Raw genomic sequence first — 15,984 nt, forward strand, 5'->3', positions numbered from 1 at the left:
CTCCTTGCAGCTCACACTGCCACCCAACTTAGTGTCATCCGCAAATTTGGAGATACTACATTTAATCCCCTCGTCTAAATCATTAATGTACAGTGTAAACAGCTGGGGCCCCAGCACAGAACCTTGCGGTACCCCATTAGTCACTGCCTGCCATTCTGAAAAGTCCCCATTTACTCCTACTCTTTGCTTCCTGTCTGACAACCATTTCTCAATCCATGTCAGCACACTACCCCCAATCCCATGTGCTTTAACTTTGCACATTAATCTCTTGTGTGGGACCTTGTTGAAAGCCTTCTGAAAGTCCAAATATACCACATCAACTGGTTCTCCCTTGTCCAATCTACTGGAAACATCCTCAAAAAATTCCAGAAGATTTGTCAAGCATGATTTCCCTTTCACAAATCCATGCTGACTTGGACCTATCATATTACCTCTTTCCAAATGCACTGCGATGACATCCTTAATAATTGATTCCATCATTTTACCCACTACCGATGTCAGGCTGACCGGTCTGTAATTCCCTGTTTTCTCTCTCCCTCCTTTTTTAAAAAGTGGGGTAACATTGGCTACCCTCCACTCCATAGGAACTGATCCAGAGTCAATGGAATGTTGGAAAATGACTGTCAATGCATCCACTATTTCCAAGGCCACCTCCTTAAGTACTCTGGGATGCAGTCCATCAGGCCCTGGGGATTTATCGGCCTTCAATCCCATCAATTTCCCCAACACAATTTCCCGACTAATAAGGATTTCCCTCAGTTCCTCCTCCTTACTAGACCCTCTGACCCCTTTTATATCCGGAAGGTTGTTTGTGTCCTCCTCAGTGAATACCGAACCAAAGTACTTGTTCAATTGGTCCGCCATTTCTTTGTTCCCCGTTATGACTTCCCCTGATTCTGACTGCAGGGGACCTACGTTTGTCTTTACTAACCTTTTTGTTCTTTACATATCTATAGAAACTTTTGCAATCCGTCTTAATGTTCCCTGCAAGCTTCTTCTCGTACTCCATTTTCCCTGCCCTAATCAAACCCTTTGTCCTCCTCTGCTGAGTTCTAAATTTCTCCCAGTCCCCGGGTTCTCTGCTATTTCTGGCCAATTTGTATGCCACTTCCTTGGCTTTAATGCTATCCATGATTTCCCTTGATAGCCACGGTTGAGCCACCTTCCCTTTTTTATTTTTACGACAGACAGGAATGTACAATTGTTGTAGTTCATCCATGCGGTCTCTAAATGTCTGCCATTGCCCATCCACAGTCAACCCCTTAAGTATCATTCGCCAATCCATCTCAGCCAATTCACGCCTCATACCTTCAAAGTTAGCCTTCTTTAAGTTCTGGACCATGGTCTCTGAATTAACTGTTTCCTTCTCCATCCTAATGCAGAATTCCACCATATTATGGTCACTCTTCCCCAAGGGGCCTCGCACAACGAGATTGCTAATTAATCCTCTCTCATTACACAACACCCAGTCTAAGATGGCCTCCCCCCTAGTTGGTTCCTCGACATATTGGTCTAAAAAACCATCCCTTATGCACTCCAGGAAATCCTCCTCCACCGTATTGCTTCCAGTTTGGTTAACCCAATCTATGTGCATATTAAAGTCACCCATTATAACTGCTGCACCTTTATTGCACGCACCCCTAATTTCATGTTTGATGCCCTCCCCAACATCACTACTACTGTTTGGAGGTCTGTACACAACTCCCACTAACGTTTTTTGTCCTTTGGTATTCTGCAGCTCTACCCATATAGATTCCACATCATCCAAGCTAATGTCCTTCCGAACTATTGCCTTAATTTGCTCCTTAACCAGCAATGCTACCCCACCTCCTTTTCCTTTTATCCTATCTTTCCTGAATGTTGAATACCCCTGGATGTTGAGTTCCCAGCCCTGATCATCCTGGAGCCACGTCTCCGTAATCCCAATCACATCATATTTGTTAACATCTATTTGCACAGTTAATTCATCCACTTTATTGCGGATACTCCTTGCATTAAGACACAAAGCCTTCAGGCTTGTTCTTTTAACACCCTTTGTCCTTTTAGAATTTTGCTGTACAGTGGCCCTTTTTGTTCTTTGCCTTGGGTTTCTCTGCCCTCCACTTTTCCTCATCTCCTTTCTGTCTTTTGCTTTTGCGCCCTTTTTGTTTCCCTCTGTCTCCCTGCATTGGTTCCCATCCCCCTGCCATATCAGTTTAAATCCTCCCCAACAGCACGAGCAAACACTCCCCCTAGGACATTGGTTCCGGTCCTGCCCAGGTGCAGACCGTCCGGTTTGTACTGGTCCCACCTCCCCCAGAACCGGTTCCAATGCCCCAGGAATTTGAATCCCTCCCTGTTGCACCACTGCTCAAGCCACGTATTCATCTGCGCTATCCTGCGATTCCTACTCTGACTATCACGTGGCACTGGTAGCAATCCCGAGATTACTACTTTTGAGGTCCTACTTTTTAATTTAGCTCCTAGCTCCTTAAATTCGTTTTGTAGGACCTCATCCCTCTTTTTACCTATGTCGTTGGTACCAATGTGCACCACGACAACTGGCTGTTCTCCCTCCCTTTTTAGAATATCCTGCACTCTCTCCGAGACATCCTTGACCCTTGCACCAGGGAGGCAACATACCATCCTGGAGTCTCGGTTGCGGCCGCAGAAACGCCTATCTATTCCCCTCACCATTGAATCCCCAATCACTATTGCTCTCCCACTCTTTTTCCTGCCCTCCTGTGCAGCAGAGCCAGCCACGGTGCCATGAACTTGGCTGCTGCTGCCCTCCCCTGATGAGTCATCCCCCTCAACAGTACCCAAAGCAGTGTATCTGTTTTGCAGGGGGATGACCACAGGGGACTCCTGCACTACCTTCCTTGCACTGCTCTTCCTGTTGGTCTTCCATTCCCTATCTGGCTGTGGACCCTTTCCCTGTGGTACGACCAACTCGCTACACGTGATACTCACGTCATTCTCAGCATCATGGATGCTCCAGAGTGAATCCACCCTCAGCTCCAACTCCGCAACGCGGTCTGTCAGGAGCTGGAGGCGGATACACTTCCCGCACACGTAATCGTCAGGGACACCGGAAGTGTCCCTGAGTTCCCACATGGTACAGGAGGAGCATAACACCCGACCGAGCTCTCCTGCCATGACTTAACCCTTAGATACACTTAAATTGGCAACAACAGTGTTAAAAGTTACTCACTGATATAGAAGAGAAAAAAGAAAAACTACTCACTAATCACCAGCCAATCACTTACCCTCTTGGCTGTGACGTCACCTTTTGATTTCTTTCTACTTCTTTTTTACCTTCTCCCTGTAGCTGCACAAGTCCCGCCTTTTATAGGCCGCTCCACGCACCTCCTCGACGCTGGGCCCCGGACTCCCTGCTGTGCCTTTTATAGGCCTCTCCACGCACCTCCTCGACGCTGGGCCCCGGACTCCCTGCTGTGCCTTTTATAGGCCTCTCCACGCACCTCCTCGACGCTGGGCCCCGGACTCCCTGCTGTGCCTTTTATAGGCCTCTCCACGCACCTCCTCGACGCTGGGCCCCGGACTCCCTGCTGTGCCTTTTATATGCCTCTCCACGCACCTCCTCGACGCTGGGCCCCGGACTCCCCGCTGTGCCTTTTATAGGCCTCTCCACGCACCTCCTCGACGCTGCTCCCGACTGTCACATACATATTCCAACACCTTTTCAACAGGCATAGAAATATCTGGCTCAGGCCAGGCTAGCTCACCAACTTCGAAAAGCCTATTAACGCCAGATTAAAACCACTTAATCAAGTTTCAGTTAGCTGGCTGCAAAATCGAAACAAAGAACTGAGCTAGATTTGATGGAAGATAAAGAAGCCTGTTTTAGTATAATTGAAGTCTGTTCTGGCAGTTAGGTGTGCTTCAAGAGACACTATTATGTTAGCAGTCTCGTTGCATAAGTTCTACACCAGCCTCGAACAGTGGGATCCCGAAACATCGGTGAAAGGAATCTCTAAAACCCAGAAGGACAGCACCACAACAGCAAACAGGCTGTCAAAACGACTATTGGAAAGTTGCAGGCCATCGCGACCAACCCAACAGTCAACCGGAACCAACCCGACAAAACCGAAGAAAAACGGAAGATTTTCCACTCTACAAGCTAGTCCTACACTACCAAGGGGTACAGACTACAGAACGTGGACAACTAAGGCGAACCCCAGGGACAACTAAGGCGAACCCTGGAGTTGGAACTGTCAAAAAGGGGATTGGTGAGCATAGCCCCTGAACCCCCCCAGAGCTATAAGTTCGTTAGTTAGGGGAATTGGGAGGAGGGAGGCTGGGATAACTTGTGCATTCTCCTTTTTACCCCATTTAGAGTTTAAGCCGTATTCTTTTCCCCACAGGCTGTAATTTGACAATTTATTCAATGTGTTGTACCCCTCAGTATGTATTGGTCTGTGTGTGTTATTAAAGGTGTGCCTTTTACTTCTTTTTAAACACAATAAAGCCATACCTGCTTCCTACCTTGAAACCGATTGTCTGTCCAAGTCTGTCACAGTCCCTTCATAATTCCAGTGTCTAGAACCAAGGGTGTGGGAGCGATTCGGAACCGCTCATATAAGGTCAGAAGGGAAAGCTGACCCCCTGCAAACCACCCCTGACAGGGGTGATATGTATCACTACTTTAGTGCCTTTGAAAGTCCTGACGCCAGGTTGGAATAGTGAATCGAATTGTTGTCGGACTTGTGAGCACGAACTTCGCTCCACAGATGACATTGCGTAAACATCCCCCATTTCCAGTTCATCTCGGCTAACCAGCTCCTCCCCAACAGAGCGGGACCATTGCCCGGGACAATCCAGAGCGGCAGCCGATTCACTAATTCAATGTGTGTGACAACCAACATTGCACTGCCTAGCACCGGAATGATTTCTTTAGTGTAAGTCCGTAATTGTGTCTCAGTACGTGCTAATTTGGGTCTACTGGCTTCTCAAATTGCTGAACGCCCATGAGTGACTGGCTGGCCCCAGTGTCCAGCTCCATGTGTACAGGGATACCGTTTAATAAAACCCTCATCATCATTGGTGGCGTTTTGGTGTATGAACTGTGAATATTCGCCACATGGAATCGCTGAACCTCGGCGACCATCGATTTGCCCCAAAAGTCATCCTACCTCAAAGAACCCTCTTCTGGTCCATCCGCCTCATATATTAGTCTGGTTGCAGACTTCCTGCACATTCGAGCTAAGTGGCCACTGAGATTGCAGTTCCTGCAGACAAACTGTTGAAATCTGCAAGATCTAGCTGAGTGTTTTCCCCCACACCTCCAGCATGGGTTAAAGTATCCATTGTTGGGAACAAAGGGACTATGGCCAGGCATTCCGTGCTAACTGTCCCTTTGACTGCTTTTAAGTACCCTGTTAGTGGGTGTCAATGGCCCCATCCCATGCCGCATTGTCCACTGTGATGGCGTGAATGTCCGTTCAGCCTGCCATTGTCTCTGTTGAAGTCCTACTCTGAGTACTATTGCTGCCTGGGGAGTGTTGGACTGCCCCTGCCTGCCTGCGGGGCTCTGAGTCGCATTGATGATGTTGACTCCCTGATCCATCGCCGCGTTAGAGGCAGAATTGCGCGCGTATATTATTTTCGTCTCTTACTCCCCCGCCATGAAAGTTTGAGCTAGCAACGCCGCATTAAATTTGGGGGCAAAAACACGAAGGCAGAATATTATCTGAATGGCGGCAGATGAGGAAAAGGGGAGGTGCAACGAGACCTGGGTGTCATGGTTCATCAGTCATTGAAAGTTGGCATGCAGGTACAGCAGGCGGTGAAGAAGGCAAATGGTATTTTGGCCTTCATAGCTAGGGGTTTTGAGCATAGGAGCAGGGAGGACTTAATGCAGTTGTACAGGGCCTTAGTGAGGCCTCACCTGGAATATTGTGTTCAGTTTTGGTCTCCTAGTCTGAGGAAGGACATTCTTGCTATTGAGGGAGTGCAGCGAAGGTTCACCAGACTGATTCCCGGGATGGCTGGACTGTCATATGAAGAGAGACTGGATCAACTGGGCCTTTATTCACTGGAGTTTAGAGAATGAGAGGGGATCTCATAGAAACATCTAAGATTCTGACGGGACTGGACAAGTTGGATGCGGGAAGAATGTTCCCGATGTTGGGGAAGTCCAGAACTAGGGGACATAGTCTTAGGATAAGGGGCAGGCCATTTAGGACTGAGATGAGGAGAAACTTCTTCACTCAGAGGGTTGTTAACGTATGGAATTACCTGCCGCAGAGAGTTGTTGATGCCAGTTCATTGGATATATTCAAGAGGGAGTTAGATATGGCCCTTACGGTTAAGGGGATCAAGGGGTATGGAGAGAACGCAGGAAAGGGGTACTGAGGGAATGATCAGCCATGATCTTATTGAATGGCAGTGCAGGCTCGAAGGGCCGAATGGCCTACTCCTGCACCTGTTTTCTCTGTTTCTATGATCACCATGTGGACACACCGACCTTAGCCAGGATGAACCCTAGTTGGGATAACCGTGTAGACACACTGACCCTAACTGTGATTACCATGTGGACATAATGACCCTAGCTGGGATAACCGTGTCGACATGCCGACCATAGCTGGGATCACCGTGTGGTGCGACCAACCCTAGCCGGGATCACTGTGTGGAGAGACCGACCCTAACCGGGATCACCATGTGGACACACAAACCCTAGCCGGGATCACCATGTGGGCACATCGACTCTAGCCGGGATCACCATGTAGACACGCCGGCCCTAGCTGGGATCACTGCATGGATACAACAACTCTAGCCGGGATCACCGTGTGGACACACCAACTCTAGCCGGGATCACCGTGTGGACACACCAACTCTAGCCGGGATCACCGTGTGGACACACCAACTCTAGCCGGAATCACCGTGTGGACACACCGACCCTAGCCGGGACCACTGTGTGGAGGGACCGACCCTAGACGGAATCACCACATGGCTACACCGATCCTAGCCAGGATCACCGTGTGGAGGGACCGACTCTAGCTGGGATCACCGTGTGGACACACCGACCCTAGCCGGGATAACCGTGTGGACACACCGAACCTAGCCGGGATCCTCGTGCGGACACACCGACTCTAGCCAGGATCACCGTGTGGACACACCCACCCTAGCCGGGACCACCATGTGGACACACCAACTCTTGCCGGGATCATCGTGTGGAGGGACTGACTCTAGCGGGATTACGGTGTGGAGATACTGACCCTGGCCAGGATCACCATGTGGACACACCGACCCTCACCGGGATCACTGTGTGGAGGGACCGACTCGAGCTGGGATCACCGTGTGGGCACACCGACCCTAGCCGGGATCCTCGTGCGGACACACCGACACTAGCCAGGATCACCGTGTGGACACACCCACCCTAGCCGGGATCACTGTGTGGAGGGACCGACTCGAGCTGGGATCACCGTGTGGGCACACCGACCCTAGCCGGGATCACCGTGTGGAGGGACCGACTCTAGCTGGGATCACCGTGTGAAGGGACCGACCCTGGCCGGGATAACCGTGTGGACACACCAACTCTAGCCAGGAGCTCCGTGTGGGCACACCGATGCTAGCAGGGATCACAGAGAGGAGAGACCAACCCTAGCCAGGATCACCATGTGGACACACCGACCCTAGCCGGGATCACCGTGTGGACACACCGACCCTAGCCGGGATCACCGTGTGGACACACCGACCCTAGCCGGGATCACCGTGTGGACACACCGACCGTAGCCGGGATCACCGTGCGGACTCACCCACCTTAGCCGGGATCACCGTGTGGAGGAACCAACCCTAGCCGGGATCATCGTGTGGAGGGACTGACTCTAGCGGGATTACGATGTGGAGATACTGACCCTGGCCAGGATCACCATGTGGACACACCGACCCTCGCCGGGATCACTGTGTGGAGGGACCGACTCGAGCTGGGATCACCGTGTGGGCACACCGACCCTAGCCGGGATCCTCGTGCGGACACACCGACTCTAGCCAGGATCACCGTGTGGACACACCCACCCTAGCCGGGATCACTGTGTGGAGGGACCGACTCGAGCTGGGATCACCGTGTGGGCACACCGACCCTAGCCGGGATCACCGTGTGGAGGGACCGACTCTAGCTGGGATCACCGTGTGAAGGGACCGACCCTGGCCGGGATAACCGTGTGGACACACCAACTCTAGCCAGGAGCTCCGTGTGGGCACACCGATGCTAGCAGGGATCACAGAGAGGAGAGACCAACCCTAGCCAGGATCACCATGTGGACACACCGACCCTAGCCGGGATCACCGTGTGGGCACACCGACCCTAGCCGGGATCACCGTGTGGGCACACCGACCCTAGCCGGGATCCTCGTGCGGACACACCGACTCTAGCCAGGATCACCGTGTGGACACACCCACTCTAGCCGGGATCACCGTGTGGGCACACCGACCCTAGCCGGGATCCTCGTGCGGACACACCGACCCTAGCCGGGATCACCGTGTGGACACACCGACCCTAGCCGGGATCACCGTGTGGACACACCGACCCTAGCCGGGATCACCGTGCGGACTCACCCACCTTAGCCGGGATCACCGTGTGGAGGAACCAACCCTAGCCGGGATCACCATGTGAACACACCGACCCTAGCCGGGATCACCGTGTGGACACACCGACCCTAGCCGGGATCACCGTGCGGACTCACCCACCTTAGCCGGGATCACCGTGTGGAGGAACCAACCCTAGCCGGGATCACCATGTGAACACACCGACCCTAGCCGGGATTATTGTGTGGACTCACCAAATCTAGCCGGGGTCACCATGTGGAGGAACCGACCCTAGCCGGGATCACCATGTGGACACACCGACACTAGCCGGAATTACCGTGTGGACACACCGACTCTAGCCGGGCTCACCGTGTGGAGAGACCGACCCTAACCGGGTTCACCGTGTAGACACACCGACCCGAGCCAATAGATCACCATGTGGACACACCGACCCTAGCCGGAATTACCGTGTGGACACACCGACCCTAGTCAAGATTACCGTGTGGTTACACCGACCCAGCCGGGATCACCGTGTGGAGGAACCGACCCTAGCCGGGATCACCGTGTGCACACACCAACCCTGGCCGGGATCACTGCATGGATACACCGATCCTAGCCGGGATCAACGTGTGGACACACCGACCCTAGCCGAGATCTCCATGTGGACACACCGACCTGAGCTGGGATCACCGTGTGCACACACCGACCCTGGCCGGGATCGCTGCATGGATACACCGATCCTAGCCGGGATCGCCGTGTGGACACACCGACCCTAGCCAGGATCACTGCACGGATACACTAACCCTAGCCGGGATGACCATGTGGACACATCGACCCTAGCCGGGATCACCGTGTGGACACACCGACTGTAGCTGGGATTACCTTGTGGAGGGACGGGCCCTCACTGGGATCACTGCATGGACACACCAACCCTAGCCGGGATCACCGTGTGGAGGGACCGATCCTAGCCGGAATCACCATGTGGACACACCGACTCTAGCCAATAGATCACCGTGTGAGCACACCGACCCTAGCCGGGATCACAGTGTCGAGGAACCGACTCTAGCCGGGATCACCGTGTGGACACACCGACCCTGGCCGGGATCACCGTGTGGACACACCAATCCTAGCCGGGATCACAGTGTCGAGGAACCGACTCTAGCCGGGATCACTGTGTGGACACACCGACCCTGGCCGGGATCACCGTGTGGAGGGACCGATCCTAGCCGGAATCACCATGTGGACACACCGACTCTAGCCAATAGATCACCGTGTGGACACACCCACCCTAGCTGAGATCACCGTGTGAGCACACCGATCATAGCCCGGATCACCGTGTGGAGGAACCAAACCTAGCCGGGATCACCGTGTGAACACACCGACCCTAGCCGGGATCACCGTGCGGACTCAACCACCCTAGCCGGGATCACCGTGTGGAGGAACCAACCCTAGCCGGGATCACCGTGTGAACACACCGACCCTAGCCGGGATCACCGTGCGGACTCAACCACCCTAGCCGGGATCACCGTGTGGAGGAACCAACCCTAACCGGGATCACCGTGTGAACACACCGACCCTAGCCGGGATCATTGTGTGGACTCACCAAATCTAGCCGGGGTCACCATGTGGAGGAACCGACCCTAGCCGGGATCACCATGTGGACACACCGATCCTAGCCGGGTTCTCTTTGTGGACACACCAAATCTAGCCGGGGTCACCATGTGGAGGGACCGACCCTCACCAGGTTCACCGTGTGGACACACCGACCCTAGCTGTGATCACCATGTGGACACACCGACCCTAGCCGGGATCACAGTATCGAGGAACCGACTCTAGCCGGGATCACTGTGTGGACACACCGACCCTGGCCGGGATCACCGTGTGGAAGAACCAAACCTAGCCGGGATCACCGTGTGAACACACCGACCCTAGCCGGGATCACCGTGCGGACTCACCAAATCTAGCCGGGGTCACCATGTGGAGGAACCGACCCTAGCCGGGATCACCATGTGGACACACCGACCCTAGCCGGGATCATTGTTTGGACTCACCAAATCTAGCCGGGGTCACCATGTGGAGGAACCGACCCTAGCCGGGATCACCATGTGGACACACCGATCCTAGCCGGGTTCTCTGTGTGGACACACCAAATCTAGCCGGGGTCACCATGTGGAGGCACCAACCCTCACCAGGTTCACCGTGTGGACACACCGACCCTAGCTGTGATCACCATGTGGACACACCGACCCTAGCCGGGATCACCGTGCGGACTCACCCACCCTAGCCGGGATCACCGTGTGGAGGAACCAACCCTAGCCGGGATCACCGTGTGAACACACCGACCCTAGCCGGGATCATTGTTTGGACTCACCAAATCTAGCCGGGGTCACCATGTGGACACACCGACCTGAGCCGGGATCACCGTGTGCACATACCGACCCTGGCCGGGATCGCTGCATGGATACACCGATCCTAGCCGGGATCACCGTGTGGACACACCGACCCGAGCCGGGATAACCGTGTGGACACACCGATCCTAGTCGGGATCACCGTGTGGACACACCGACCCTAACCGGGATCACTGTGTGGAGGGACCGACCTTTAAGGTGAAGGTGAAAGGTAGAAAATTATTTAAAGATTAAAACAATAAAGTGCCAAAGATGCTCACAGCTCATACCGAGGGGATGGGTTTCAGCGGGCCTCCTCCCGTGCCGCCCGCCTAACTTTGACGGAATTTCGCTGAAATTTCCAGGGTTTTCCCTTAAATGTGCATAGGAGGAGTAACTGGAGAAACCCTGAAAATTCACCCTCGCCCACCCTCCCTCCAGAGGTTCTTTTGATGAAGGAGAGCCTGCAAGAAGCTGATGTCTCTGAAGTTTTGCAGATTATGAAGGGATTGGGTGACGTTTATCCAGGAAATATGCTCACTCTGGTGATGGGTTCAAAAATCAAGGGACACAAGTTAAAACACTTCCTGAAGTTAGGAGTGAGAAGGGCAATGTCCCTGGCGGATTGAAAACCGCTCACTTCAACTACCTGTTCACCTCGTTTACAGAATGGCTTGCCATTGGCAATTCAGTGACACACATTGTAACATTACTCTTCCGAAGGCCTGTCTTGTTAGACCTGATATTGGTGCGTGTGGTCACATTCTAAGGCCTGACTTGTTAGGCCTGATATTGGTGCTTGTGGTCAAACTCTGAGGCCTGTCCTGTTAGGCATGATATTAGACTGGAGGTTGCTAATGTAACACCACTTTTTAAAAAAGGAGGGACAGAGAAAACAGGTAATTATAGACCGGTTCGCCTGACATCAGAGTGGGGAAAATGTTGGAATCAATCATTAAAGATGAAATAGCAATGCATTTGGAAAGCAGTGACAGGATCAGTCCAAGTCAGCATGGATGTATGAAAGGGAAATCATGCTTGACAAATCTTCTGGAATTTTTTGAGGATGTAACTAGTGGAGTGGACAAGGGAGAACCAGTGGATGTGGTGTATTTGGACTTTCAAAAGGCTTTTGACAAGGTCCCGCATAAGAGATTGGTGTGCAAAATCAAAGCACATGGTATTGGGGGTAATGTACTGACGTGGATAGAGAACTGGTTGGCAGACAGGAAGCAGAGAGTCGGCATAAACGGGTCCTTTTCAGAATGGCAGGGAGTGACTAGTGGTGTGCCACAGGGCTCAGTGCTGGGACCCCAGCTACTTATAATATATTAATGATTTAGATAAAGGAATTGACTGTAATATCTCCAAGTTTGCAGATGACACTAAACTGGGTGGCAGTGTGAGCTGTGAGGAGGACGCTAAGAGGATGCAGGGTGACTTGGACAGGTTAGGTGAGTGGGCAAACGAGAGGCAGATGCAGTATAATGTGGATAAATGAGGTTATCCACTTTGGGGGCAAAAACACAAAGACAGAATATTATCTGAATGGCGGCAGATTAGAAAAAGAGGAGGTGCAATGAGACCTGGGTGTCATGGTACATCAGTCATTGAAAGTTGGCATTCAGGTTCAGCAGGCGGTGAAGAAGGCAAATGGTATGTTGGCCTTCATAGCGAGGGGATTTGAGTATAGGAGCAGGGAGGTCTTATTGCAGTTGTACAGGGCCTTGGTGAGGCCACACCTGGAGTACTGTGTTCAGTTTTGGTCTCCTAATCTGAGGCAGGACGTTCTTGCTATTGAGGGAGTTCAGCGAAGGTTCACCAGACTGATTCCCAGGATGGCTGGACTGACAATTGAGGAGAGACTGGATCAACTGGGCCTTTATTCACTGGAGTTTAGAAGGATGAGAGAGGATCTCATAGAAACATATAAAATTTTGATGGGACTGGACAGGTTAGATGCGGGAAGAATGTTCCCGATGTTGGGGAAGTCCAGAACCAGGGAACACAGTCTAAGGATATGGGGTAAGCCATTTAGGACTGAGATGAGGAAAAACTTCTTCACTCAGAGAGTTGTTAACCTGTGGAATTCCCTACCACAGTTGTTGATGCCAGTTCATTGGATATAGTCAAGAGGGAGTTAGATATGGCCCTTATGGCTAAAGGGATCAAGAGGTATGGAGAGCAAGCAGGGAAGGGGTACTAAGATGAGTGATCAGCCATGATCTTATTGAATGGTGGTGCAGGCTCGAAGGGCCGAATGGCCGACTCCTGCACCTATTTTCTATGTTTCTAAGTTTCTATGGTTCATGTGGGGACACTCAAAGGCCTGTTCTGTTAGAACTGATATTGGTGCATGTGGTCACACTCTAAGGCCTTACCCATAAGGCCTGATATTGGTGTGTGTGGTCACACTCTAAGGCCTGTCTTGTTAGGCCTAATATTGGTGCATGTGGTCACATTCTAACACCTGTCTTGTTAGGCCTGATATTGATGCATGTGGTCACATTCTAAGGCCTTACCCATAAGGCCTGATATTGGTGTGTGTGGTCACACTCTAAGGCCTGTCTTGTTAGGCCTAATATTGGTGCATGTGGTCACATTCTAACACCTGTCTTGTTAGGCCTGATATTGGTGCATGTGGTCACATTCTATGGCCTGTCTTGTTCGGCCTGATATTGATGCATGTGGTCACACTCTAAGGCCTGTCTTGTTAGGCCTGATATTGGTGCGTGTGATCACATTGTAAGGCCTGTCATGTTAGGTCTGATACTGGTGCATGTGGTCACATTCTATGGCCTGTCATGTTAGGCCTGATATTGGTGCATGTGGTCACATTCTATGGCCTGTCATGTTAGGCCTGATATTGGTGCATGTGGTCACATTCTATGGCCTGTCTTGTTAGGCATGATATTGGTGCATGTGGTCACATTGTAAGGCCTGTCATGTTAGGTCTGATATTGGTGCATGTGGTCACATTCTATGGCCTGTCTTGTTAGGCCTGATATTGGTGCGTGTGGTCACATTGTAAGGCCTGTCATGTTAGGCCTTACAATGTCATCTTGCTGCATGTGGCTCAACAAGGCATAGGTGCCAGCTATATCGCAGCTCAATGCAAGTATGTTGCAGTCACACATTATTACAAAAGCTATATTCATGCACAAAAAGCATCAGCATATAGTTTATTACATTCTCAATGAAAAAGAGAGAGGGAGAGTGTGATGGAAGTAAAGATCGCACATCGGGAAACAGACTCTGTAAGCGAGGGAGCATCTCTGTTACATCAAGGGAATGGCCTTTAAATTCTACCACATTTCCTTTAACGAAATTACAGCCATGCCAATAGTCTCCATCCAGGACAGGCCTCGGGGCCGCGGTGGGGGAGAGGGGGTCACGGGGGAGCTGAGGGTGGCAAGCTTTGAGCATTGGCTCCCAGTTAGTCAACACAGAGAAGCTATTTCCGCTGGTTAGGGATTCCAGGACTAGGGGGCAAAGCCTAAAAATTAGAGTCAGACCTTTCAGGAGTGAAGCTTAGACACACTTCTACACACAAAGGGTGGCAGATGTTTGGAATTGTCTTCCGCAAATTAACAATTGATGGTGGATCAATTGCTCATTTTAACTCTGAGATGAAGTGATTCTTGTTCACCAAAGTTAGAAAGGGATATGGGCCAAAGACGGGTATATGGAGTTAGGTCGCAGGTCAGCCATGGAACAGGCTCGAAGGGAAAAATGGCCTCCTGCTGTCCCTATGTTCAGATTAATGGTGTGACTGAAGACTTCTCCAAACAGCCGACTGTTTGAACGTTTCACATTTGCACAGTTTTCAAATGCTACATCTTCCCTAGGCTTTTACACCACTTACTTCTTTAAAGCCTTTGCATGCTTGTAACCGAGGGTTCTTTCAGGCAGAGTGTTCAGAGAGCACACCATCAATTTAGATACACCTACACCCTCGTTAATCATTCTAACCCATTCCATCACTGTCCTTCCTGAAACAGCAGTAACATCTGACACTATCGGATTCCTGCTCCCTTTTTTAAGCCCACAGTATATCTCGATGCCTCAGTAGACCTCTTATGCATATTGGATTGCACTAATCGATTCGCTTTCATCCAACCAATCATGTGCCGTTTGCTGGATCGGAAGCAAATTCTTCTCAAAACTAATTACAAATTGTCTTAGTCTGACGAGTTTGCAATTCTACCACGTTAAATGATTGCCAGATATATAATTCCTCAGTTGTGACAGGAGAACAGGCAGTAAGTGAGCTGGACGACCTTTATTGATTGTGGAAAGATTCCTTCGGTGTATGGAAGCTTAGAAACTTGCAGCGCAGGAGGAAACCATTGGGCCGTCGAGCCCGTGCTGGCCCTTTGATCGAGCCGCCGTGCTCAGTCCCACATTCCCGCTTTGTGTCAGTTGCTCATCCTCCCAGCACCTTCCCAACTCTCGGTTAAAATGATTGATGGAATCAGCTTCCACAACCGTCAGCGTCCCGAATCTGGACAGCTCTCGGATTGCAAACATTCTCCCATCTCCCCTCTGGATCTTTGCCAATGATGTTGAATCGATGACCTCTGGTTACTGACCCACTCGCCAGAGGGAGTATTCTTTCCCTATTTACTCTATTAAATCCTCTTACCATCCTGAAAAGCTCTATTGGGCCACCTCGTTACCTTCTCTGTTCCAAGGGGAACCATCCTAACTCTACCAACCTCTCCTCATCCCTGGTCACACCCTGGTAAACCTCCTCTGTGCCCTTTCTGGGGTCTTTACATCATTCCTGAAGTACGATGCCCAGAATTTTCCAGCTGAGGCCTAACCAGTGATTTATCTGCAGAGATATTGCGGATCGAAGATGGGCGAGTGGGGATGGGAGGGAGGCCAGTCCTCGCCTATCGGAATATCGATGAATCAGGGATCTGAGTAGCGCCCATGGATGGGCCCTTTAGTACGGTGGACCTGGGTCAATGGAGCTTTCTCCCAAGCCACTGTGCCCAAGATCCTTGGGTAGGAATCAAACTGGGGAACCTGAAGGAGGAGGGATGGACTTAAATACATTAAT

The sequence above is a fragment of the Pristiophorus japonicus genome, chromosome 9, assembly GCF_044704955.1.
Source record: "Pristiophorus japonicus isolate sPriJap1 chromosome 9, sPriJap1.hap1, whole genome shotgun sequence".
Taxonomy (NCBI): domain Eukaryota; kingdom Metazoa; phylum Chordata; class Chondrichthyes; family Pristiophoridae; genus Pristiophorus; species Pristiophorus japonicus.